This window comes from Equus quagga, chromosome 5 (genome assembly GCF_021613505.1).
Source record: "Equus quagga isolate Etosha38 chromosome 5, UCLA_HA_Equagga_1.0, whole genome shotgun sequence".
Lineage (NCBI taxonomy): Eukaryota > Metazoa > Chordata > Mammalia > Perissodactyla > Equidae > Equus > Equus quagga.
The window spans coordinates 103,541,236-103,566,825 of NC_060271.1; the positions used below are offsets into that span (position 1 = coordinate 103,541,236).

The window sequence follows — 25,590 nt, forward strand, 5'->3', positions numbered from 1 at the left end:
TCCCACCCAGCAGTGCTGGGGTGTGTGTGACACTTGACAGAATCACAAATCCGTCTGCGGGAGAGGGAGCCGTGCAGAGGGCTCCCAGGCGCGGACAGTTCTCAGGGCTTCTGGAATCCCTCTCCTATCTGAGCCAGAGGTCAGCATGCCTGTTGCCCGCTCTCTGGGCACTGGGGGTCTATTTTTAACTTGGTGCCCCTTAAATAAATGTGGCGTTGGGCCCAATGGTTCATTTTCCTCCCTTCCCTGCACCCCCCACCAGTGTACACACATAGACACTGAAGGGGCCGCCCAGAGGTGACCCAGGGTGCTGAGCCAGGGCTCCCAGCGTTCAGGTCCAGGCTGGGCCCCCTGGAGCTGGGGGGTTGCTGAGGGGAACAGGCCCACCCCTCTCCCAGGTTCAGCCCAGTACAGATTCTGCTGCCCACCAGCAAGGCTCAACCTGAGAGCAGAGCAGGGGCCCACTGCTCTTCTCAGGAACGTAGGAAAGGTGTGGACAGGGTTGGGTGGGGAGAGATGCAGGGGTGAGGAGACGGGGAAGAAAGCGGCCGGGAAATGTGTGAGTCGGAGGGAGATGAGAAGGGAGGAGGGCCCTGACCTTCCTTCCTCTGGCCGCTTCTCCAGGCAGCAAAGAGTCACCTCCACTACCAGCTTGCCAGACTCAGTGCTGGGCAGCGAGGCAGCACGGTGACTCAGACCCAGGCCCGCCCACCAGCTCTCACAGGGCCCGTGACAGAGGAGAAGGACAAACATGAGTGCCTGGGGGCTGAAGTAACAGCCTCAACAGAAGTCACTACAGGGGGCAGTGGCTCTATGCTGGGGGCACTTTCTCCTGCCTGGGACAGTGGGCAGGGGTGCGGGAGGAGGAGAAGGGAGAGTCTCAGGAAGGTGGTTCCCAAGTGAATCTTGAAGGATGGGTAGACATGCATCATTCCTCAACCTCTCTCGGCTTCAGGCGCCTCATCGGAACATTGGGTGTAATTCATGGTACTTTCTCCCCAGGCTTCTTGTGAGGACCAAATGAACGCATCTATGGAGAGCTCTTAGCGCAGGGCCTGGCTAACGGTAAGCGCTCAAGTGCTGGCTGCTGACGCTATGGTCAGGAAGGTATTTCAGCAGAAATAGGAGGGAGAGCATTTCGGGCAGAGCCAACTGCATGTACATGGGGGCGGAAACAGCCCTACGCAGTCTGGCGGGTCCCGGGGAGTAGTGTGGAGTCACAGCGTGTGCCTCTGTGTGCTAGGCAGGAGCTGGCATGTGGAGGAGTGGGGCTGGCCATGGCAGCAATCACTAGTTCAGCCAGGGAAGAGTGGGGTCCAATGAGGTGGCCCTGGGGAGGGAAAAATCCCCTGAGACTGGACCGCCAGGGCCCGATCTCAACTTCCAGGGGTTGAGTCAGGGACTCAAGGCTTTATGGGGCTTGGGTACTCTTTCTGTGAGGCTAGTGTGAGAAAGGAGAGACCTTATGGGGTTGCAGAGGAAGAGTCTAGAGGTGCGTGTGTGTGAGAGAGAGAGTGAGAGAGAGAAAACTGTAGGGTTGGGGGCATATGAAAGGAGCAGACTCCCCTGGGCAGCTAGAATTTGTGCCCATTCTGGGGAGGGAACAAGAAGCTCTCCAGTACCAGGAGGTGCTGGGGCCTCTGCAGGCGGGGCCAGGAGGCCGCAACCACACAGCTGCTCCAGCTCAGCCCAGCTCCTCGCTGGCCTGCCTCAGCACCACACCTGGACTGTTTCATCTCTGGTCAGAGCGTGGCTGGGTGTGGATGGGAGCATGTGTGTATGTGTGTGTGTGTATGTGTGTGTACACGTGACATTTCTAGATCAAAGAATGCTCACAAGTTCCTGCTAGAGGTCAGGTCATCAAGGAGTGAGGGCCTGGCCCATCTCCTCATGTCCTGGCACCCCGACAGCTCCTCCTACCCAAATCCGCTGGGCCTTGGGGGCAGTGGGAGCTGACAGGTCTCTGACTCAGGCTGGGCAAGGAGGAGGGGCTGGAAGTGCCTGGGCCAAGGAGGGGCCTGGTTAGTCATCTGCTGAGTGGCAGGTCCCACACTTAGCCCCGGGCAGGGGCAGTATGGCTGGGGCTTTCCTGCCACCGAAACAACAGCCAGGGCTAGGGCCAGGGGTCAGGACTCAGGATAGGACACACTCTTGGGGCCCCTGAGCAGCAGGTGGACGTCCTGGAGGTGAGTCCAAGGCTGATGGCTGAGCATAGGCCCAGGAAGCTCTTTGGGGATTTGCTGCAGCCCAGTGTCACTGACAGCTCGTGGGGAGGCTGCACCGTTCATTGGGCATGGTGAGCTGTCAGTGGCAGGCTCCAAAGCAGCCCGCACAGAGCTGGGCGCCCAGTAACACACTCTCTGGTAGCGGGGTGGGACTGAGTAAAGCCAGTGAAAAAAGTGCTAGAGGCCTGAACTCCTCTGAGAGTCCAGAAGCAGCCTCAGGAGACACAGCAGGATGGGGAAGCGCACTCTGTGGGTCTCACGCCTGCCAGGGCCCTGCCTGGAGAAGAGGAACAGTCCTGATGCCCACTCCAACCTTTCTGTGGGACTGTGGGTGGGACCCTTCTCAGCTTATCCCAATTCCGGCCGCAGAAGCCCTGTGGAAAAATCTCCCCTGAAAGAAGCCACCTTTGAGCTTTCCAGGAATGCTGGCCTGGGGCGGAACGAGGGTGGCAGGGGAGGGGAGGGGCACGGGGGTGGTATGTTCCAGAATAGACTTGGACCCAAAGCCACAAGCACAGTGTTCCCACGGGCCTGATGCCTAGCCGTGGAAGAACCAGGAGGTCACAGGGATGTGCCTGGCAGCACCAGAACGAGGCAAGCTCTGTGTGTGTGTGTGTGTGTGTGTGTGTGTATGACCAGGAATGTCACATGTCCATGCCACTAATGCCAAAGGCAGCATGGACCAAGTAATCTCACTTTTTCTTTTATAAAAATAAGTTTAAAAAGAGACCAAGCATAGTGTAGTGGTTAAAGTGCGGGCTCTAGAGCCAGACAGGCTGGGTTGGAATCCGGACTGCTCTACCTGCTCCAAGCTGCTGTGACCTCAGGTCAGTTGGTTCATCCGTCTCTCTGTCTCAGTTTTCACAACTGTAAAATGGGCATCAGAATAGTATCTACCTCATAAGGTCATTGCAAGGATTAAATGAGCAACTGTGAATGAAGTGCTTGGAAGTGGACCTTACACAGAGTGAACACTGCACAGGTGTGGTTGGTCCTTACTGCGGGAATGAAATTCCATATCAATCAATCAGTCAATGCCAGGCCCAGGCCCAGGTCAGTGTTGAGCTCTGGCCAACTGGGCCCATGTGGGGCGTGGCAGGACCACCAGCGTCAGCACATCCAAAGTCCCTGGACCTGCTGAGTTGACAGAGGGCCTGCCCTGGCACTCCCCAGCCCTGAAGAAAGGCCTAGAAAAGTGCCTGGCCTTTCTAGGTGTTAGTGGGTGGAGGAAATGGAAGTGGGAGACCCCGGCTTTGGCTGCAGGCTCCTTCCATGGCCTACTGGTCTCCCCTGCCTTCGCTGTAGGGCTGGGCCTGGCTGACTAGTCACTGGTGCTTTTCTACGGAGAGTGGAAGGTACGAGGGTGCAGGACTCATTCCATGGGGCTGTAGTAATGAATGTGTGCTTGTGGGGGCTCAAAGTCCTCCAGCTCATGGGTGCTCCCCTACTCCGCCTAGAATTTCACAGCAGCTAGTCCACATCAGCCTTCTGGCATTAATTCTTAGCTGACTTAGATTTCTAATGATTTCATCCAGCTCGTCAGTCAACAAACACTTATTGATGCCCCATTGTGTGTCACACTATTAAACTTTAGGCATACAGAGATCTGTCTTGAATGATAGGACCAGAATGTGGGGTCCCAGATTGAGGTGGGAAAGGGGTTCCCAGTTGGAGGAATAATGTGGAGCCCACCCACGATGTGAGATGTGACTGGAGGGAGGGCAAATGTGAGGAGGTGGGGCAGGAGGCAGGGTTGGAGGGGCAGATCAGGAAGGGGCCCATGGGTCTGGCTTTATCTGCAAGGAGCTGTTGAAGGTGAGATTTCAAGTGTCTAGAGAGTGAGAGGTGTTCTAATATCCCACAAGGTTGGGGCCAGGAGCTATGCAGTGAATCTTTGCAGGTCAGTGTATCGCTGGGGTGTATCTGAGGGTCCAGGTTGCCCCTATATTGTAGACCACATGACTGGCTCATTCTGGAGTTATGCAATGGCAGTGTCCCTGTGGCATTTGGGGACCTGGTGTTTGGATGTCAGTGAATGGGTGCCCAACTGTGCGTGACAGCCAGTGTCTATGGGCTTGTGATTCAACCAATAGCTATGGGGGGGTATGTGTGTCTGTATGCGTGTCTGCCATGATTGGGCCACTCCCTAGCTCCTGGGGGGCTATTTTTAGAGGTGTCAGCCCATAGATATGGCCATACCCCGCACCCCATCCTATGCACACCTGCTCAGGTGTGAACACCTGAAGGTGATGCCCCATCTGGGGTTGTACCTGGCTGGAAGGTGCATCTCTGGGCACCAGGCCAAGCAGGTGTTGGCTTCCCTGGGAGCCTGGCCCGGGAAGGAGATGGGAATCGGGCAGTGAAGGGGCAGGGTCTGGGTTGGGAGTAGCTAGGTCTTCAGGCCCTTGTGGGGACTGAGAGGGAGATGTCCAGGGGCCATCCACTCATTTCTGTCTTCCCATTTGTCCATCCATCCTCCAGTGTCTTTCAGTCCATCTGCTAGTCTATCCATTTGTCCATCCCTGGTCCTCCCCTCCAACAGCCTGCCCCTTTGGGTACCTCATTCTCAAGTCCTCTGATGCAGGCTGTGATCAGAGGCCTCGCCATGACCCTTGATGGCTCTTGGGGTCACAGCACACCCTCCTCATCCCTGGTGCTCAGCCCGCCCAGTCGGCCTCCACTTCACCCCGTGGGTGTCATGAGGTCCTGGCACAGACAGGGCACTCCCTTGCTAGTCCTGGAATCAAAGGTGCTCAGATGACCCTTCCAGCCTTCTTCCCAGAATGTCTTGCCGTACAAGGCTCCTCTCTTCCAGGGAGTCCTCTCTGACCACCCCGCTCTGATCCTGCGTCCTCAGGCCTCACTCTGCTGCAGCCATGTGCAGGCCATGGGAAGCCTGGCCCAGGCCCAGTGGGAATAGAGCCAAGCACTCCTAGATGGGGAGGGGGCACCTAAAACAGGGAGCTCCCTCAGAGCAGGGGGCCAGGGACAGCCATGGGGCAGGTCACATGTTGTCCCCACGCCCCGCACCCCTGTGGGGGGATTTCCTGGGATGTGGCCCAGACAGATCTTCCCCCACCCAGAACTCCAGCACAGTGCTGTGGCTCCCCCAGGGAGGGTTTTTCTGTAGAAAATGGGGATTCCCACATTCTCCCAAACAGATGCTCGAAGCTGCTGCTTCCCTGGGATCCCCCCAAAGTCCTTACCCTGGCTTGGACTCTGGGTGTGGGGGATTGGCCAGGCCAGAGAAGGACAGATCTCTTGGCGTTGCCCTCTCTGGGGCCCAGTAGAACTGGGGGGATATGGGGCAAGGGTGGGGGTAATTAAGTATAGAACAAACGTCTGTGCGCGCGTATTTGTGTGTGTGTGTGTGCATCTTCATTTATAGAGCAAACATTTCTTGAGCACGTGGGATGTGCCAGGCACTGTTACAGGCATTGAAGAAACAGCAGTGGACAAAACCCACAGGGGCACTGTCCTCAGGAGGCTGATGTTCTGGAGCCAGGCGCTGCTGGGTCTGTGCCAGTGTGTGCTGGGAAGTGGGAGTGGGGCGAGAGGCTGTGTGTGGATAAGGGGCCTATCCGTGAACAGGGTCAGGCCTAAGCAAGGCCGTGTGCATGTCAACTTGATTGTGTGTCTCTGGAGGGCTGGCCGTGGGTCCCCTGGGTCTGTGCTAGGCAGTTGGTGTGTGTCTGTGCAGGCCCCAAACTGGCGTGCACATGCATATCAGCCAGTTTGGGATGCTAGGTGGCAGCCACACCTGGCTGACTCCCAGGCTGCTGCACTCTTATTTTTAGAAGTGACAGCCTGTAGATCCCCCCGAAGATCTGCTCAGGTGCCCAGCCTCTGGGGAGGACCAGCTGGCCTGCGGGGGCAGGGAATCTATCTCAGCCAGTGCCACTGGCTCTCTGCCACGCAGGACCACACTTCAAATGGAGCAGCCTCTGACCTCTAGCTAAGCAGGGGGGCTGTGCCTGGGGCCCCAAGATCCATGGGGAATCCCAGGCCCCACCCCTGCACCCCTACCTCCTACCTCCCAGGAACGTCCCACCCCTACCCCCACTTTGTAGGAGGTGCAGCTCTGGAACCCTCCAGGATGCCGCTGGGCCACCGTGGACAGCCCTGTCACCCTGAGAGGTGGGCCAGGAGGGTGGGAGGTGGAAGGAGAGGAGGGACGTGGGTCACAGATGACTTCCTCTCTTACCAAATGGCTGGGCCCCTCTGTCACTCCCTCCTTCCAAGGGGCTTCTTTCCTGGCTGCAGGTGGACCGTCCAGAGAGGCAGAAGAGGCTGGACTGCCTGTATGTCACTCTCCCCTGCCTCTGAGCCCTCCTTATTCTCTCCCCTTTGTCTTCCTTAGGTCTCGTCTTCTCTCTCCCTCATCATCTAAGAGTTTATAACAATGTGCACTGAGCTCCAACTATATGGTAGGCATGGTGCTAAGCGTTTTACAGGTATGACCTCATTTAACCATCACAACGACCAGGTGAGGTCACTGCTGTCATCCCACTTGACAGGAAGAAAGCTGAGGCTCCAAGGGATCCAGGACCCAGCGAGGAGGGCGCAGAGTCGGTTCAAGCCCAGGCTCGGATGCATCCTTAGTTACACTCTGTCTCTGGGCTCACTCTCTGCTGTTCTCCTCCCAGATGTGGTCTTGGTGGGAGCTGAGCTGTGGCCCAGGAGCCCCTCCCTGGGCTGTGGGAGGGGATGTGCAGAAGGAGGAGAGAATGACACATATTTGGAACCCAGGTAGTGGCCATGGAAGATGGTGCACAGGGATCCCAGCTGCCTCTTGTGCTCCAGCCCCTCCCCTGAGGCAGAGCTTTCTGTGGCTCCCTACAGGCACGAACCAGGGAGGCTGGAAGTCCTCTCAAGGCTGGCGCGTAGCCTTTCCTGCACCACCACCATCTCCTCCTCCCCAACAACACCCTCTCAATCAAGTGCATTTGCTCCTGTTCTACCACAGGCCTCTGCGCAGGCTGCTTCTCTTCCAGGACAGCTAAAGGGTAAGAATAAAAAAGACCCTGCTCAGAGCTACTCACCAACTTCCCTTCATTTCACCTGCATAATGTCCCTGCAAACTGGGTTTTCTTGTGCTCTTTGTACAAATAAGGGAACTGAGCTCAGAGAAGGACGTGAATTTGCTCAAGACCACACAGCTGGTAAAGAGCACAAGTGGGATTCAAAGCCATTTATCTGGCTCCACTGTGCCATTCAGTTCAATTGGACTGAATAGATCTTTACCGGGTGTGACAGTGCCATCCTATGCCAGCTACTGGGGAGAGAAACAGTATTAGGCGAGGGTGTGGGCTCTCCCACACGTGCGTTCGCACACACACACTCATGCACTGCGTTCGCACACCACTTCCCCCAGGTCCTCTTTGCCTTCCCCGGTCGGTTTCAGTTGGGGAGGGAAGGCAGACAGGGAGGAGGGGGAGGTGCTGAATTGCTCACTTCCCAGTCTTAAAACCTTCACACTTGTGACTTAGACCCCAGATGGTCCCTTTCAATGAATGACCTCTATTTCCCTTTAAAAAAGGGCGAGAATAGGCAAGAGAAAAACACATTTTGTTCTGATGTCTCGAGATGTCATTTAGGGACAATTTGTTCCCTTTCCTCCCTATCTCTGTTCCCCGACTCCGCTTTCCCACCCCCGCTCCAGGCTGGTCCTGAGACCACAGATTACATCACCTCCACCCTATTTTTTCCCACATGGGCTTCCCAAAATCCTGGTGTCCAGCGCTGAGCCATTAGGCTGGGTGTGGGGTAGACACAGCAGATGGTTTCATCTCTGTGACAGTCAGGGGGTTGCGTGAGAAGCCAGGGGTCCTTGGCTAGCCCAAGACTCCGTCCCATCCCCTTCACCGTCTCCTGCTTTTGTTGAGAAGGTCAGCTTGCTCTTGGACTAGAAGTTCCATGAGGGCTGAGACCTTGTCCATCTGGTTCAGACGTTTATGGGCTTTTTAAATAAAACCACCTTTGGCCCTTGACACATTTACTTTTGGAAGCCCCACCCCAATCCCAGGAAACATATTAAAAAGCACTCTGATTCCACATTGAATGTCACTTTATGGCAAATTTTTTAAAAGGGTGTTCAAATAATTATCATTGTGAAATTATCCAACTTACAGTTAATATATTTAATTTAAAATTGACTCCAGGGGCCGGCCCCGTGGCCAAGTGGTTAAGTTCTCGTGCTCCGCTGCAGGTGGCCCAGTGTTTTGTTGGTTCGAATCCCGGGCATGGACATGGCACTGCTCTTCAAGCCACACTGAGGCAGCGTCCCACATGCCACAACTAGAAGGACCCACAACTAAGAATATACAACTATATACCAGGGGGCTTTGGGGAGAAAAAGGAAAAAAATAAAATCTTAAAAAAAAACTGACTCAATTTCTTGAAAAGTATTATGCATACTTCAGAATTCTTTGAAATGAGAACATCTAAACCAACAAATCGCTTTCAAATATAATGAAACGTTCATGAGTTCTAGGTTTTCCAGTCAATGAACTTGCTGTAAAATTATGTTTGTTTGACAGTAAATTACATCATTTTAGTTTCAATTTTCTAGTCTTTTAAAAATATTTTGAAGCCAATATCTTTCACAGGACCTTGAAAATGTCATAGGTCCCAGACACTTTGCCTGTGTGACTGAAAGAATGAACAGCCTGGTATATAGCAGCTCCTTCAATACTGTTGAAGAGAGGGAAGAGAAAGCGAAATACAATGATTGGAAAATAGGGAAAAAAAGCTACCATCCCTCATAATAAAGAATGCAAATTAAAATGACATATCATTTTCATCCTCCAGATTGGCAAAGACCAAAAAGGGGTTTTTGGTACAATTTGGTGTAATTTTTTGAGGACTGTTGGATGATATCTATCAAAATGCAAAGTGCACTTTCCCTTTGAACCAGATTTGCACTTCAAGGAATCTAGGCTCCTACAACTGTACAAAGATGTGTGGAGAGAGCCGGCCCTGATGGCCTAGTGGTTGAAATTTGGTGCTCTCACCACTTTGGTGACCCAGGTTCGCTTCCCAGTCATGGAACCACAGCACCTGTCTGTCAGTAGCCACACTGTGGTGGTGGCTCACATGGAAGAACTAGAAGGACTTTCAACTGGGATATGCAACTATGTACTGGGTCTTTGGGGAGAAAAAAAAAAGAGAGAGAGGAAAATTGGCAACAGATGTTAGGTCAGGGTGATCTTTCTGTGCAAAAAACTAAAAAAAAGATGTATGGAGAAGCACTTTCAGGGCCAAGCAAAGCTGGAAAGAGGGGGGGCCAGCCCTGTGGCACAGTGGTTAAATCCAGCGTGCTCCACTTTGGCGGCCCAGGTTTGCAGGTTTGGATCCCGGGTCAGTACACCACTCATCAAGCCATGTTGTAGCAGCGACCCACATACAAAACAGTGGAAGATTGGCACAGATTTTAGCTCAGGGCTAATCTTTCTCAAGCAAGAAAAAAAAGAGGTTAGGCAGCCGGGGGTTTGCCGGTTTGGATCCCGGACGAGGACATACACACTGCTCACTGGGCCATGCTGAGGTGGCGTCCAACATGGAAGAGCTAGAGGGATGTACAACTAGACACTGGGGCTTTGGGGAGAAGAAAAATAAAGAGGAAGATTGACAACAGATGTTAGCTCAGGGTCAAACTTTCTTGCCAAAAAAACGATTAAATAAATAAAAAGTGGGAACGGACCAGACATTGACCAGTAGGGCAGTGACATAGATGGCAGGACATCCCACGCTGGAATGGTACATAGCTGTGGAAGGAGTGGATATGGAACAAGTATCTCAATACAGTGTTAAATGAAAAAAAAAAATCAAGGTGCAGAACAGTGTGTAACGCATTCTTTCTTCTGTGAAAAAAAGCAACACAATATACATTCACATACACATATTTATATTCATACCTTGGGAAACCCCTAGAAAGAACTGGAAGGAGACTTAGAGACTGGGGAGAATGTTTGTCTCTGAGAGGGAAACTGGGAAGCTGGAGGGAGAATTACTTTTTGCTTTTGCTATATTTAAATTTATTTTTTTAAGATTTTTTTTTAATTTTATTTTTTCCCTTTTTCTCCCCAAAGCCCCCTAGTCCATAGTTGTATATTCTTCGTTGTGGGTCCTTCTAGTTGTGGCATGTGGGACGCTGCCTCAGCGTGGCTTGAAGAACAGTGCCATGTCTACGCCCAGGATTCGAACCAACGAAACACTGGGCCGCCTGCAGCAGAGCGTGCGAACTTAACCACTCAGCCACGGGGCCAGCCCCATGTATTTAAATTTTTTTTTAACCATGGGTACATACCTCTTTTTTCATTAAAAAAAAAATAGTTAACAAACAGACAAATGCCTGTGGAATAAAAGTAAAACGAATGAACAAACAAATGAATGAGTGAATAAATGGATGGATGAGTGAATTCCAGGTACCACGTGGAGGAAGGAGTTGCACTGCAGCCTGGAGCCCAAGGGGCTCCCACCAGCTGAGGAAGGAGACCCACAGGAAAGGCAGAAAGGCTGACAGTCCACTGACTGTGGGAGGAGGGGAGGGGAGGATCCTGGAAACTTGCTCCAGGAGGGCCTAAACCATGAGAAGGCTGGGCAGAGGGGAAGGAGTGGTGGGGGAAGGTTTGTGGGTTTCTGTCTTGGGAAGGCTGCCTTTCCACCTCTGTCCCCACTCCCAGCTCCTCCTTAGAGTGACATCTATTTCAAGCCCGGAAAGTCCCAGTCCCAGCATGATGCCTGGCATATAATCTGTGGCAATAAATAGTGGTTGACTAAATGGATGGAATCAGTCACTGGTTAATCTAGGCCACAGTGTTAGTCATTCCTGTCCCTTCCCCAAACACCTCCCCACTACCCAACAACAACAATAATGAATGACTCTCTCAGGGTTGCCATGTATAGCTGTGCAGGCTGTCCACTGCACAACTCCAAGAGGTGCCATTTTCATAGACTGGCATGTGAGCGATGCCTCATTAAGTTGTAGAACATGGTGCACCTGCAAAACACTGTTTCTTCTTTCAAGCTCAGGGGAACAGAAGCTACATTGAGAGTGAGAAGGGGAAGGGAAGGGGAATTTCCCAATCTGAACACTGCAGGCTTCCCTTCCCTTTTCCCCTCTAATTCCTAAGGCCCCTCCCTTCCTATGTTCCTAACTTGGACTTGAGGTGACTTAGCCAAATCTGACCAATTACTCTGTCCCCCACAAGTCTGGAACTTGCAGTATGATCTTGGGCAAGTCCCAGAACCTCTCAGTTTCCCCACCTAAGAGATGAGTAGGGGCTGGCCCGGTGGCACAGTGTTTAATTGCGCACGTTCCGCTTCGGCGGCCCAGGGTTTGCCGGTTCAGATCCCGGCTGCGGACATGGCACCGCTCATCAAGCCATGCTGTGGTAGGCGTCCCACGTATAAAGTAGAGGAAGATGGGCATGGATGTGAGGTCAGGGCCAGTCTTCCTCAGCAAAAAGACGAGGATTGGCAGCAGATGTTAGCTCAGGGCTGATCTTCCTCAAAAAAAAAAAAAAAAAAAAGGAAATGAGTAAATGTGTAGGGAGCAATTCTTGATAATCCTCCTTGGCTTGCAGGGATCATATGGGGATAAAAGTTGGAAGGAATGCATCCTTGCAGAATGCAGCATTCTCAGAGGGGACAAATCCCTGTGTTCCCCCTACTTCTGCCTGGCCATCCATGCCCTTGGGCCCTCAACTCAGCTTAGGCGGGCAGCTTCCTGGAGTGGAAGGAACCTGTGCAGGGAGCAGGAGCCCTGATCGAGTCCTGACTCTGATGATCCCCACTATGTGCTGCTGAGCAAGCCACAGCCCTGCCCTCGCCTCAGTTCCCTCCTCTGTAGAACAGGGCGCTTAGCACAGACCGGCGAGCGTCAAATGCTACACTGAGTCTATCATGGCCTTATCTTTTTCTCTTTAATTTCTACGTTTTTTGTTTTATTCTTTCTGATTAAAAATATCACATATGTTCATGAAAATTCAAACATTACCCCAAACAAGTATGTACCAAGCGAAACCCAACCCTTATGAAGAATTGCTGCTCACTCATTGCTAATTTTGAGGTGGGGGGTAACTTTTAATTCTGATATAATTTCAAATTTACAAAAAAGTCACAAGAATAGTACACAGACTCTGGTATGCCTTTTACGCAGATTTATCAATTATTGACATTTTGTCCCTTTTGGTTTATTTTTCTCTCTGTATACAGATGTATGTGTTTGAGTGTGTGAGTGTGTGTGTGTGTACTGTGTGTACGATCTCTTCCCAGGCTATTTGCGAGGAAGCTGCAGCCATGTGCCCTTTTACCTCCAAATGCTTCAGGGTGAATTTCCTAAGAACAAGGACATTCTCTTACAACGTAAGACTTACATAACCCCTGCAGTTAACAAAATCAGGAAACTCACCACTGATACAACACCATTATCTAGTCCACAGTCCATGTTCAAAGTCAGTTGTGTCATGACCTTTTCATAGGTTTCCAGCGAAAGTAGAAACATCCGGACGACAGAGAGATTTTCTTAAAGCTAACGTGTATTTAGCTTGAAGGATTGTGCTCGATTCTAAAATCATGCTCTCCCTGGTCCTTTTAGTTTTATTGGTGTTTAAGATGTCCCCTCTTTTATGAAATGGTGAGGGTAGAAAGTGGTTTATTTATTGTTTGCTTTTGATAGTCTTACTGGACAAAATAAAAAGCGGCAGTTCTACATTTGTCCTCAAACCTCTTTTGCAGGAATCCCAAGGTGGTCCCTCCGGCACCACGGTTCTCCGAGTCCAGATGAGTCAGATCACTGGACACTTTCCTGAAGCCTGTTGAGAGCATACCTGCTCCCAACACTGGGGGTGGGGCATGGGATAAACAGCCACAGCCCTGCCTCTCGGGGAGCCCATGGCCTCTCACCCAGCAGAGTGCCCCTTTACTCTTTCTGTGGCTCTCCTGCATCCCCTACCTTGCAAGTCATGGGCAAGCAGAGCCCTTCTCCCACCATGAAAACCCGACCTCACTTTCCCAGCCTCCTTTGCAGCTGTAGGGCAGGCATATGATCTGGCTCAGCCAATCAGATGCACTCCCAGGAACTCTGAATCTTAGCAGGTGATACAAAGACGTGGTGATGGGATGTATCTGACAGAATTGGCGGCAGCCGCCCCAGGAGGTTTCCAGGGCCAGAGGAGCCTCAGGGCCAGTTTCACTGTTGTCCTCCCTGCTCTAGCCCTGAGGTGTGATTTGGCAGGGGTTCTGGCTGCTGTCTGGTCCTCCCTGGTTCCTGAGCTTAGCTCTCCAGCCAGCCCGAGGAGTCTGTGAGCTTTCTGTTGCTTTCAACGAAGAACCCTGACAATAAACAGAGACAAGTCAGCATCATGGAGATAGAGAGGAGCTGGGACCTGGACGTGGATACATAGGCAGTTGGGCAACAGTGATTCTGTGAGGTGGGTGGCCACAGAGGACTCTAGTTTCCTTATCTGGCTTGTGGATGGGACACCCTGTCTAGGTGCTAGGTAGGGTAGCCCGACAGGAAGTGCTGTGTGTGAGGGATAGAGGGATGCGAGAGGAGAGAGCGTGGAGCCCAAGGATGGGGCTGGGAGGAAGGAGATGAGCTCAAGGAAGGAGTGGGGGTGGCTTTGTAGGAGGAAACAGCCAAGCTGGGTCACACGGTTCCAACTGCCCAAAATATTTTTTGACCCTTTTCTATATGCCAAGCAGTGTATTGGTTAATGAAACAGTCTGGGGGGGGGGGGGGTAGGCATGTTATCCTCATTTTACATATAAAGGAAGGGTGACACAGAGATGAAAGAGCTTGTACAAGATCAGAAATGCAGAAAGGGACAGAACTCACACCTGGGTCTAACTCCGACATTGATGCTCTTAAGAACCCAGACAGATGCTCAGATGAGAGACCAACGTCCCTGCCTCCATCCCTGAGTTTTTATTACTTCCTGTAAGTACTTCAAGTAAAATATACTCCCTGTAAGTACTTTGTGAGGCAATTTAGTCGAGTCATAGAATCTGGGGCCTGGGTCACTTTGTCAATACCAATCCTCCCCTCCTCTTCCCCGAGCTGTAGAAAAACCGGGTTCGCAAGAATGAGCTGCAGTGCATACCGTTGATTGCCCACCCAGGGACCCTTCTCCCTCCCACCACCCTCCCCCTCAGTACCTGCTGAGACTGGGTTTGTTCCAGGTGTTTTTCCTTCTCCTTCTGGGCTCAGGGCAGTAATAGTGGCAGTATCCCCCTTGCTTGGGATAGATTCAGGCATGGGATGTGGCTCAATTCTAGCCAATGAGCAGTGTGAGACAGTCTTCTGAGGACTTCTGGGAAAAACTTTCTTTGGTCTTAAAATGGGACACAAGGATGAGATGTTTCCTGGGGTATTTTTTGCGTATGTTTTTTGTTTTGCTTGCTATGGACATTGTTTTGTGACAATGTGATGTCTGGGGTGGCAGCAGCCATCTTGTGACCATGAAGCAAGCTAGCCAAGGACAACGCCACAAGCAGAGAATAAACCTGGGTCCTTGATGATGATGTTGAGCTGCAGGATTAACCTCTGCTGAAGCTAGCCTTCCCCTGGACTTCTTGTTCTGTGACAGAATACACTTTCTTTATTGTCTAAGCCAACTGAATAGAAGTTCTGTTTCTGGCCACTGAAAATATCTTTACTGATGCGTGAACTGTGGGATCAAAAAAATAAACATCCAGCATACTAATTTTATATGCTAACAGCTGACAGCAGGGATAACAGCCATTGGTTAAATGAGAAAAACCTGATGCCTTGACAAAGGGAGGCCCTAAGAATTCCTTTCTCTGCTGGTTCAGAGGGGAGCCAGAGCAGTGGCCTGAGGCCCTGCCCTCTGCGTCTTGTCCAGGCATATGGGAGGGCTCCTGTCAGAGGAGAGGTCCACTCCTGGCCGGGTGAACTTCTGACTCCCATTTCCTGAAGGGTCAGTGGAGGAAAGCAGTTTTATTTACTGAATCAGGATGGAAAACAGATGTCCAAGCACCCCACTGGGCCCAGGCTCACCCTGGACAGAGGCTGGGCCTGTTCTCAGCCCTGACCCACCCCCCAACCCCCTATCCCCCGACATCGAGTCCAGATGTGGATTCCTCCAAGCTCTAATAACAACTTTGATTTGTTGCAGTTAAGTAACCTTCGCCCCCCAGTTCAACCCTAAACTCATCAACTCTCCAAGGAGAAGAATAGGAGTTACTCTATGAAGCATTTGTAAGGAAGCCCTGGTGGGGCAGAGAGGCGTGTGGACTTGAGAAGCAGACCCACGTGGATTCCACCACAGCCTGGTCTCATACTAGCTGTGTGCGATCTCAGCCATTGTATCTGTCACCAGCTACCGTGTAACAAGCCGCCACAAAACTCAGCGAGTTAAAACAACAACTGTTTATTTGCTTATGCTTCTAAAATTTGCGCAGGGCTTGATGGGACGGCTCCTTTATTCTCCACCTGGTGTTATGTTTTCTAAGTGAAGTCCATGGGACAATGGCACAGAGGAGATATGCACAGTACGCATGCCCACCCTCTTCCTTGCGTCCCTGTCCCTATATAGAGTTCCTTTCTCTTTTGGTCCTTCCTCACCCATCAGCCAGCCCGAGGTAGAAAACTTTGGGAGAATCCATGCATATCAAAAAGAGAAGCTCTTCCACTAAGTGGCCTGAGGTGATTTCTAGAAACGGTTCCCTATCCAGTTGACCCAGAAGACCCCACAAAGTCATGCAAATCAAGAGGTCCAAATCTTCGTGTTCTCTTTAAGAACACCCGTGAAACGACCCTGGTCATCAAGGACATGCATACCCGAAAGCCTCCGGGTATCTGCAGGGTGTCACTTTACAGAGGCAGCGTGTGCTGTCCCGTTGCTACAACGGCAGAGTTGGAAGGGCTGCCCCGGGCAAACTGTGCGGCTGGACATGGGGTCAGGGTCCCGAAGGAGTGCTGAATGTTTGCTGCACGGGATTAAAAACGAAGAGGGCAAAGCAGAACTTAGCGGTTCAGATGTCGATTCTCTGGTCATTGAGCACATATAGGCAAGAGTGTGCCTGTCCTAACACAGGTCCTGGCTGGCTTCACCCCTGCGAGAGCACACCTGCCACTGAGATGCTCCTCATTAAAGGGCAGTAGATTGTTCCTAGACCAGAGAGAAGGCTGCACAGAAGAAAAAGTTATCCCAGAAGAAATACAGACTTATGGCCAGGAATAAGTTCAGCATAAAATAAATGCAAATAAAAGTAAAAGCAGAAGAAAAAAAAGACATAAAAAATTGAGTTTCGTGTGGTATTTTGTGCAGTGTTTCCACGGTTCTGGTGAGAATGAAATACATGTGCAGATACGAGCTATGAAATAGGAATTGCCTAACTGTGTTGATTCCACAAGTTAAATGCTCTAATATTTGCATTTAAAGCTGGCATTGCACAATATAAAGTTGAGCAGTAAAATTCATGCTAATATTTTAAAATTTTAATTTTTTCTGTAGTTAGAATAACATTAAGTAGCAAATAAAAAACACCATGATGGCTTGAGAGAGGCTACGGAAGAAAGCAGAGCTTTATATTTTCGTACCTTTGGAGTTAAGACGGGTAGGGAGGAAGCGGGGAGGGCAGCCCCCAGGCCTGTTGTAAGAACTTTGCCTTCTACTGTGAATGAGATGGAAATGTACCTGGAGGTTGGGAAGAGAAGGGCAGTGGCTGCAGTGTGGACCTGACCTGCCACTGCAGTGGGGAGTGGGAGGGGGGCAGGGAGCTGGGTGGCACGGTGGCCTGGCTGGGATGGTCGTGGTGGAGGTGGGAGAAGTGGCCGGATTCTGAACCGTTTTTTGGAGGATTTACCTGTCAACTCACAGTAAATCAATTCGGCATGGAAAACAGGTGTTATCAAATTCTCATTCTATAGGAGAGAAAACCAAACCTTGGAGAGACTGAGTGACGTGCGCCACGTCATGTAGTTGCTATGTCGTGTCCCTTGGCAGGCAGGAAGCCTGTGGGGTCTGTCAGAGGCTTACTAGTAACGGGGCGTGTGTGGTATGCATGTAGGTGTGTCTGTGACGTGCCTTTCTCTGGGTCTTATTTGTCACCCATCTCCATCTGTCCCCTCACCTCCTTCCATCCTCCGTTCTCCTTATGCTCTGCAGACACACTCGTCTTCTCCTAGGCTCATTTCCTAGGGGCCTATGTGCTTCTGGTGCCCAGGGGAGCCAATCTATGTCTATGAGAGGGTGTAAGTATGTGTGTGCCCCTGGTTGTGTTGGCATGCCTTACACGAGTCTGACTGTCTCTAGTGCATGCGTGTCTGAGTGTTACTTTGGCTGTGTGTGAGGCATACATGCATATCCCTGGCTGTGAGAACCTACATGTGTGGGGGCTTCAGTTACTGAGTGTGTGACGTGTGCATAGGTGTGCAAATGTGTGAGTGTAGGGAGGTGTCCTCTCTCCTCTCTACCCATTCAGATTGGCTCCCGTCCTAGGGGCCCAGGTCAAGCCTCCTCCATTTTCTGGGTCCTCACTTCCCACGGCCCTGTCTGTTGGAACCCGACTCTGGGCTAGCCCTGCCCCTTGGCGGGGGTCTGGCTGGTTTAGAGGGGTTTATCTCCTATAATGCCAGCTCCCACAGACAGCAGGGCAGGGGGATCTGCACACACACACTCTGCCCCCTGGTCAACCATCAGCTAGATCTCCTGGGGTCAGCCGCCCATCCCACCTCAGAAGGGCCTGGCAGGCAGGTCTGGCCGCCTGCAGCAGGCAGAGGCAGGTGGGGCAGAAAGTGGTTGCACCCCAAGGCTTCCTTCCTTCCTGTGGGTGGCCAGCTGGCCCTCCAGGCAGCAGGATGGAACTCCACACTCACCCTCTCAGTGAGCTCCCAGGGACTGGCTTGTTGGAGCCTTGGGACCCCAGAGACCTGCCCCCCTTAGAGAGGCTGGTGGGCCTCAGGACAGCCTTGTCTTGTCCTTTGCTTCCTCCCCTCCCCCTCCCCTTAGAGGCCCTGGGCCTAGGGCCTCCTCCCTGAGCTCAGGCCCCAGAGCAGTCATGTGCTCTCTCTGTCTAAACCCCTTTTCCCTCTCTCTCCCCTTCTTGCTGTGCCATTGGTTCCTCCGAGCGCCCTCTTGCCTCTCCTATGGGTGCCAGAGGGTCCTTTTGCTTTAACCCACTGGAAATCAGGCCTTTGCTTTTAGCAAGGTGAGCAGATGCTGGGAAGTGTGGAGCCGCTTCAGTCCCTCCCTGAGGCCAGCCTGCACTTCCCTCAGTCCTGGCTGGCCCGCTGCCTCAGGGCCTCTGTTCTAGCTGTTTCCTCTGTCTGGAACGTTCTTCCTCAGACCCTGCTTGGCCTCTCCCTCTCCAAGCATTTGTTGAAATGTCACCTTCTTAACGGGGCCTGCCTGGACCACTCGGTTTAATTCTGTGAGCTGTATGTGCCACGCACACGCCCTCGCACCCTCTTGCCCACCAGCACTCTTCATCTCCCGGCCCTGCTTTGCTCCTGTTTTTCCCCAGAGCACCCACCACCCACCTACATGCTGCGGAGCGTATGTGCTCTGTCTGTGTGTCTCCCCAACAGGAGTGTGGGCCTCACGAGGGCAGGAATCTTCGTTTTGTTCACTGATGTTTCCCAAGGGCCTGGAACCGTGTGGGGCCACTTTGGGTGCTCTGCACACATTTGTCTGGGTTGTTGTTGGGACTGTTGCTGAGAGAAGAGAGAACCTGAGGGAGGAATGGCTGCTCCTCGGAGGGGCCACGGAGGGGCGTTGCTGGAACTCTGGGGCTGCAGTCAGAGGGGCTAGACTCTGTGCCCCGCCACCCGGGAGATGTCCAGCTTCCTTCTGCCCTCTTCCCCTGTGGGTGGCTGCAGGCAGGAACAACACCCCTCAAGCTGGCCCTGCACACGTATGTTGGTGCGCACCTGCGCACCCTGCATCCATGGCCCCACCTCCCACCCAGCCCTCTGCACGCGCCACTGACGTGGCTGTGGTTTTGAGGCCCCAGAGGTGCAGAGTAGAGTCAGGGTGTCCTGTTCTCTGCGGCTGCAGCAGCAGGGGCAGGTGGGGGTGGGGGACAGCCTCCCCTGCAGACGAGCACACGCAGAGGCTACTTTTCCTTCCTTCCTTATGCATGCACACACACGTGTGCACACAGAGGCTGGCTGCTCTTAGACCTCAGCATGGGGGCTGTGCGCCCATCTGTACCAGGCCCGCTGTGGGCAGGGAGAGGCGGCAGAGGAAGTCACTACACGCTCCCTTCCCAGTGTCTGAGCGTCCACTGTTCATGCTTCATGCCCGGTGCACGGCCATGCCTCGTTTGTCAGTTCTTCTCTTTGCGGGGAGTACTGCCCTCTTTCGCCTTCTGTCAAAACCACATCCCCATGGGAGGGGGCCCCCATTCAGCCCTCAGCAGGGTAGAGCTCCTCTGCCGCTGTGGTCCATCCATCGTGCACACACTGGCTCCCCCCGCCTCCCAGGTCCAGCCCAATCCCCTAGCCTGGCACCTTCCCTGCTCCAAGAGACTCGGCTTTGAGGGGAGGTGAGGGTGGCCTCGGGAACCAGGCATCCTGGGTTGAATGTTGGCTCTGTATGCCCTTAGGCAAGTCACTTAACCTCTCTGTGCCCATTTCCTCCTTCCCAGAGCTGTCCTGAGAATTCAGTAGGTTCATATATGCAAAGTGCGCAGCAGAGCACCTGCTGTGTGGGAAAGTTGTCAATAAATGTTAGCTGTCACTATTATTGTTTCCTGCCCCAGAGCCAGGAGGGGCCTGACAAATGGCCTTCGTCAGGGCTGGCAGCCCAGCTCTGGCCTCCCAGACTGAGCCGGGGGCTTCCAGGCCACCTGGGGGCTCACTGGAGACTCAGAGTGCCACCCTGGGGATCCTAATGCAGCAGGTGGGGTGGGGGTGGCTGGGGGAGCAGGGCTCACACCTTGGCCTGCCGTCATCCGGGGGGCAGGAAGCCCCCGAGTCCCACATCCTAGCCTCAGCTGGTCCAGCCCCTCCTCTTCTCTCTGCCTCTCCAGTGCCCTCTGCCTTGCAAGGTTCCTCTCAGCATCTCCTGCAGGAAGAATGCCCGTTGGCCCTGCTGCCTGAGGGCCGATGCCCCCGCTGCCTGGAGCCTTGGTTTTCTCAACTAAGAAGTGGATGCGAACTCCTGCATCACTGCTTAACCCGCATCACCAGTTAACGTCGGCGGTGCCAGAGCAGTGCACGGCCCTGGCAGCTCACCAGGACCGACTATTGGTGCCACCCGCTGTCCTGGGGCTCCGGGCAGGCTCTAGGAGCCCAGGCTCACAGCAGGCCCTGGGAAAGCCCTGTTGACCAGGGTGGGCTGGAAGGAACTTTCGCCTCCCCTCCTTGGGCTCTGGGAGCTGAGAAGGGGGCACAGTGACTGGGGCTAGAACGTGGAGGTGCTCCCCCCAAACAGCCTGAAGGAAGGAGGAAGGAAGAGAGGACAAGCTGAGCACACCCTGGGCCCCAGAGGAAGTTGAAAGCTGGGCCGTGGTGTGACAGTTCACGGGCTGCACCGCAGCTCCCCACCCCACCCTCACCTGCTGACGTCAGCAGGGAGGGCATGACCCTGGCACGTCCCCTCCCCCAAGCTTGGGTCTGTGAGGTGGGGTCCCAGCTGGGAGGCTCCCCGTGCTGTGCTCTGTACAACTGGGCGGCCAGCAGAGCTTCGTGTCTTTTGGTCAGCATTGCCCTCTCTAGGCTCCTTTTGATGAAAGGTAGCGGGTCGACAGCACCTCTTCACCCCACCCCCGTGGCCTCACTTCTCCCAGGTGTGATCCTAGAAGATCGCTATTAAGCACCTACTATGCACCAGGTGGTTTTCTATCCACAAGCTCATTTAATCCTTCACAACACCCTGAGGGAGGCATTTTATAAATAAGGAAACCAGCTCAGAGAGGTTAAGGAACCTGCCTGAGATCACACAGCTTGTACGTGGCCAAGCTGGCCTTCCAACTCAGGCTCCAGTCATGAAGTTCCGCATGCCTACAGGTGAGTGAATTCATGCTGGAGGAGCTCTCGGACAGCTGGTGCCACTGGGCCTCTCATTTGTCAAGGAGGAAACGGACACCCAGCGCTGGGAAGCCAGTGCCGCAGGCCATGCCACAGGCTCCTGGCAGAAGCAGGCAGGATTAGAGAACTTTCTCCTGGCGTGGGATGCCTGGCAGGAGGGGCTCTGCCAGGAAGGTTCCTTCCTTCACTGCCTCCGGGCCTCCGCTCAGGCCACCTCCTCGGAAAGAAGCCTTTCTGGAAAGTCCTAGGTGAAGTAGGGCCCTGTCACCCTCCTCCTCCTGGCCTGGCTTCATTCTTCTTCACTGCACTTACTGTCACTTGCAGTTTTATGTCACAAATTATTTATTTATTCCACCCCTCCAACCCAGCACCCCCTAGATGTGAGCTCCATGAGCTCAGGGAGGGTCTGTCTGGTTCACTTGCCTAGAACAGTACCTGGCACAAACTCAACAATTTTTTGTGGAATGAACGAATGAACAAAAGGAGTCAGGCAGTAGAGGAGGAAGTTTATGTTTATGGGGGAAAGTTTGATGTGAAGACAAACCTATCAAGGGCAAGATAAATAGATCATTCTAGGCGGAGGAGGGGAGTGAGAAGTAATTTAGAAATGAGAAGGGGCGGGGCCATCAGGTACAGCCATGCGGTCTGGCACATGCGTTGGACGGTGAATGGTGCCCCCTCCAGTTGTACAGTTCTCAACTTGGACAACAGTACGCGGCGCCCCTGGGGCTAGGGAAGAACACAACAGTTTTGGCCCCCTCAGCTGGGTCCTAGAGAGTGAGGGAGCATGAGTGAAGGCAGCTCTACAGGTGCCTGCTGCAGGAGGAACAGGCTGTACCCTCCACGAGGACTCCACGTGGTCGCGGTCAGCAGTCTGCCATCCGGTGGCGTTGTTTCCATAGACAGCCCAACCAGGGGCAGCAACAGTGCTGCTGTTAACAATCGCTGGTACCTGGAGCGCCCAGCGGGACACAGGTGGGGAAATCACCCTGACACACCCCACAAACACACACCAAACGCTGTGGCCAAAGATAATCACAGCAGCGGAGGGAGGACTGTTTCCTGAGCCAGCAGTGTGCGCAGGAGGCAGAGGACACTGTGTTCTGAGACCTCTCCACCGAGCAGAGGACTCGGTGAGGAACTCGTTCCCCCCCCCGGCCCCCGCCCCCAGTCCCACAGTCTGGGCACAACAACAATTACCCTGTGATGTGGGGCCCGTCTCTGATGAGTCACCTTGCCCACAGCGGGCCTTGTCAGGCAGTGTTATCAGCTCCTCTGCTTACTTAATTCCTTGGTTGACATCACCACCGCCTCCGTCTTCTCCTTCTCTGCGTTGGAGCCTGCAGCCTGGTACATCCTGCAAGGAAAGGCGGTGGAGGTCTCTCATTGGCCAGAAGCTACCAGGGCAGGTAAATGGGGCCCCCCAGTTACTGGGCCTTTAGCCTCAAGGCGCTTGGCCTAGTTTCTTGCTTTGTTGCCTTGGGGCCTCAGTTTACTTCCCAGGAAATGCTATCTGGAGTCAAGTCCTGAGAGACACTCTCAGCCCTGGCCCCGTGCTTATTCCTTCTCTCTTTGTTCACATATGGGCCAAGCTGCTTGCCCTTGGGTGTGTCCTGCTGTAGCCTTAGGGTGCGGTCCGCAAGTCCAGCCCTCCGCTGGCTCAGACATTTGTTCCCCAATCCTGTCTGGTGCAGGCCTGGCTGCCTCTGAGCCTCTGTGGTGGGCCTTTGGATCTCCAGGCTCTCCCCGGCTCAGACTGGGCTGGCCTTCTGCCTGCCTCTCCATCCAGCCCCTCTGCGCCAGGACCCAGCTCCCTCAGAGGCCCTCACTCCTTTCTCTGCCCCCGTCCCCCTGGGCAGCCTCCTGGGAGCCTAAGCCAGTCCCTCTTCTCCGGGCCAGCATTCCGTCTCACCTCCCCTCACCTTGTCAGCCTTCTCAATGCTGACCTGTGGTCAGTGGCACACGGAAGGTGCCATGGGATCAGTAGAGTGGTGACAGAGGTGACTAGAGACATGTGCAGTTCAATTTCAGCCTCACTCCGGTCTCCTTTGCGCAGGTGGGATGAGAGGGGAGAATTTAGCTTCTCTCCCCACACTGTGCTGCTCTGCCCTCTCCCCACCATTCGAGAGGCCACCGAGAGGGGCTCAGCTCGGGCCGCTGGGGCTGGACCTCAGTCCCCGGTGGGAGGCTGCCCAAGCTTGGCAGGTGAGGGAGGTGGTGAGGGGAAGTGAGTGGGGTTAGGCAGGGAGAAGAGCCAACCCTTTGAACTGGGTCAACAGCATCCTCTGTCGCCCCAGGAGACAGTTCCTCAAATGTCACTGCCTGGGGCCGGAGAAGGGGGAGGGGGAGATTTCTCAACACCAGTCACTTTTACTCTAGTTATTTGACCAAAATGAGTTGTTCTTAGAAGGAAAAAGGAAAAAAACAAACAAACAGAGAAACCAAAACACCCCAACACTGAGGTCACTCCCGTGAACCTGCAAGCTGATGAGCCGATCCTAGGGGCAGATAGCATACCTGGGCCAGGGCTGGTTCTCCTCCACCTCTGTCCCCAGAGAAAGCCATCAGAGCTCTGCCCGGCCACTCTGCACCCGCCTCGACCCTGACTCCACCAAGAGAGCGGTGGGTACGTGCCAGGCAGACCTGGGTGGTATTCCGTTTTGCCCCTTTCCTGCTGGGGAACTCAAACGAATTACTTTATCTCTCTGAGCTTTCCTGTTCTCATCTATCAAATGAGGTGGTACCCTTGCCTGCTTCCCAGGATGGGTAACTGAGCCAGTTGCCTGCTTGGCACAGAGCCGGACATACCGTGAGAGCAGCGAATGGCACCCATGGCTTCCACTGCTGTTATTCATTACTAGGACCTGGGAGAAAGTGCAGATAACTCAGGACAGTGGGCACCTGGGGCCCCCTCCCCCCAGCTCTCCAGCCCAGCCCCTTTGACCCCTCTGCCCTTGTTCAGAGCCCCCTGTTACCCCTTTCTGGCTGTCTGCTCTCTCTGCCTAGACAAGGGCTGGGGAAAGCCCACCTTGTCCCCCTTTCCAGCCCTTCCTCCCAGGACCCAGGGCTGTCCACAGGGGCTGTGATGCCCAGTGTCAGAATTGTTCCCAGCCTGGTGCAGTGAGGGCCACCATGCTCAGCTCCCTTACAGCAACTGCAGTGGTTTACTCAACAAAGCCCCAAAGTTTGCCCCCACCACACAGGGAGCGAGATGCTGAACTGGCATGCTAGTAAGCCTGAGTATTCTGGCTCCAGAGCTAAGACTCTATCCATTCTGTCCTGCTGCTGTCCCTTCCAGTCTTTTCTGCATCCATATGACTCAGTCTTCTCATCTGCAAAATGGGTATAATAATTCCTTCTCCTTCTTCCTCATCCGGAGGAGGGGAGGAGAATGGGGTTAGGGTGGGAAGTTGTGAGGAGGTAGAGCCCCTGCTGTGTCGGACGCAGTTGAACCTGGCTGGGGTGGGAGATGTAACAGGATATATTTTGACAGGAGGTGAAGGAGGCCAGGCCAGTCTCCACCCTTCCAGCTGCCCAAGCCCCGTGCCTGAGCCCACAGCGCCCCCTGCTGATGAGTCAGTCCAGAAGCTCCCTGTGGGCAGCCCCAGCCCCACACTTTGTGTTTCCCTAAGGGGACCACTGGGAAGGTGTCGCCCTGCCCTCAGGGAGCCCATTCTGAGGGTGGGTGGATCTGAGGGTGGATGTGCACCCATGGCTCAGGAAGCCCAGACTAGGGGTAGGGAGCCAGTGCTTCTGTCTGAGAAGGGAGCTTCCTAGGCCAAGAAGGTCACCTGTCTCCTCCGGCAAACCCGCTGAAGTCTCCTTCAGAGAGAGCGGTCTGCAGCCTGGGAGGAAGCCATGCGGTCTGCTCCCAGCCCAGCAGCGACCCCTCCATTAGCGCTCCCTCCCACTCCCCTCCCACCCCCTCCCACGTGGGCCGTGAGGGAGACCTCAGGTGAGGGCAGACCCTGAGAAATCAGGGCGAGGGCTGGTCAGGTCCCTTGCTCGCCCTCTGGCTGGGCCCCCTCATCAGCACCCTCGACATCCGGGATGGTCTTCCCAGCCCTCTGGAGCCCATGCCCACCTTCCTCCTCATCAGACCTTTCTTCCACATCAGCAGCAGCTTCATCATCCAGCATTCCCTTAGCCTGATTCTGTGTTGGGTTCAGGGGATTCAGAGAGACACAAGCCCCTGCTTGCCCCCCCAGAAACAGAGATATGGCATTCTCCCGTCCCCCCCATCTACCCTTTCCTCATTCATCCCCAACATCTTTCCTGCTCTGGGCTCCAGGACTTGCCCTCAAGGAAGGCAGCCATAATACACTCCAGCTTAAAATCCAGCCACCTGTGGCCGCCTCCCCT

General features: G+C 53.7%; 3 long non-coding RNA genes and 1 pseudogene across 10 annotated transcripts in view; all 4 read left to right on the top strand.

The window, feature by feature from the left end:
- The first annotated feature begins 758 nt into the window (after positions 1-758).
- Positions 759-13,016, top strand: LOC124239082 (uncharacterized). 5 transcript variants are annotated; one of them, XR_006888519.1, is made up of 6 exons: positions 759-1,065; positions 6,296-6,362; positions 6,586-6,652; positions 6,743-6,974; positions 7,068-7,231; positions 12,966-13,016. It is a non-coding gene; the product is annotated as an uncharacterized LOC124239082 (long non-coding RNA). The 5 variants fall into 5 exon arrangements; XR_006888517.1 differs by lacking the exon at positions 12,966-13,016 and adding an exon at positions 8,434-8,493; XR_006888520.1 differs by lacking the exon at positions 12,966-13,016 and adding an exon at positions 8,387-8,431.
- A 473-nt stretch (positions 13,017-13,489) lies between these two features.
- Positions 13,490-15,619, top strand: LOC124239083 (uncharacterized). The gene is made up of 3 exons (XR_006888522.1): positions 13,490-13,660; positions 14,109-14,169; positions 15,368-15,619. It is a non-coding gene; the product is annotated as an uncharacterized LOC124239083 (long non-coding RNA).
- Positions 15,620-15,736: 117 nt separating this feature from the next.
- Positions 15,737-16,451, top strand: LOC124239677 (60S ribosomal protein L17-like; annotated as a pseudogene).
- A 5,986-nt stretch (positions 16,452-22,437) lies between these two features.
- Positions 22,438-25,590, top strand: part of LOC124239035 (uncharacterized) — a 42,320-nt gene continuing 39,167 nt past the window's right edge. For 3 of the 4 annotated variants that reach the window (XR_006888493.1, XR_006888494.1, XR_006888491.1), the window contains exon 1: positions 22,523-22,637. This is a non-coding gene — a long non-coding RNA (uncharacterized LOC124239035). Of the gene's footprint in view, positions 22,638-25,590 lie in introns of all 4 variants that reach the window. The other variant, XR_006888492.1, reaches the window with a different exon arrangement.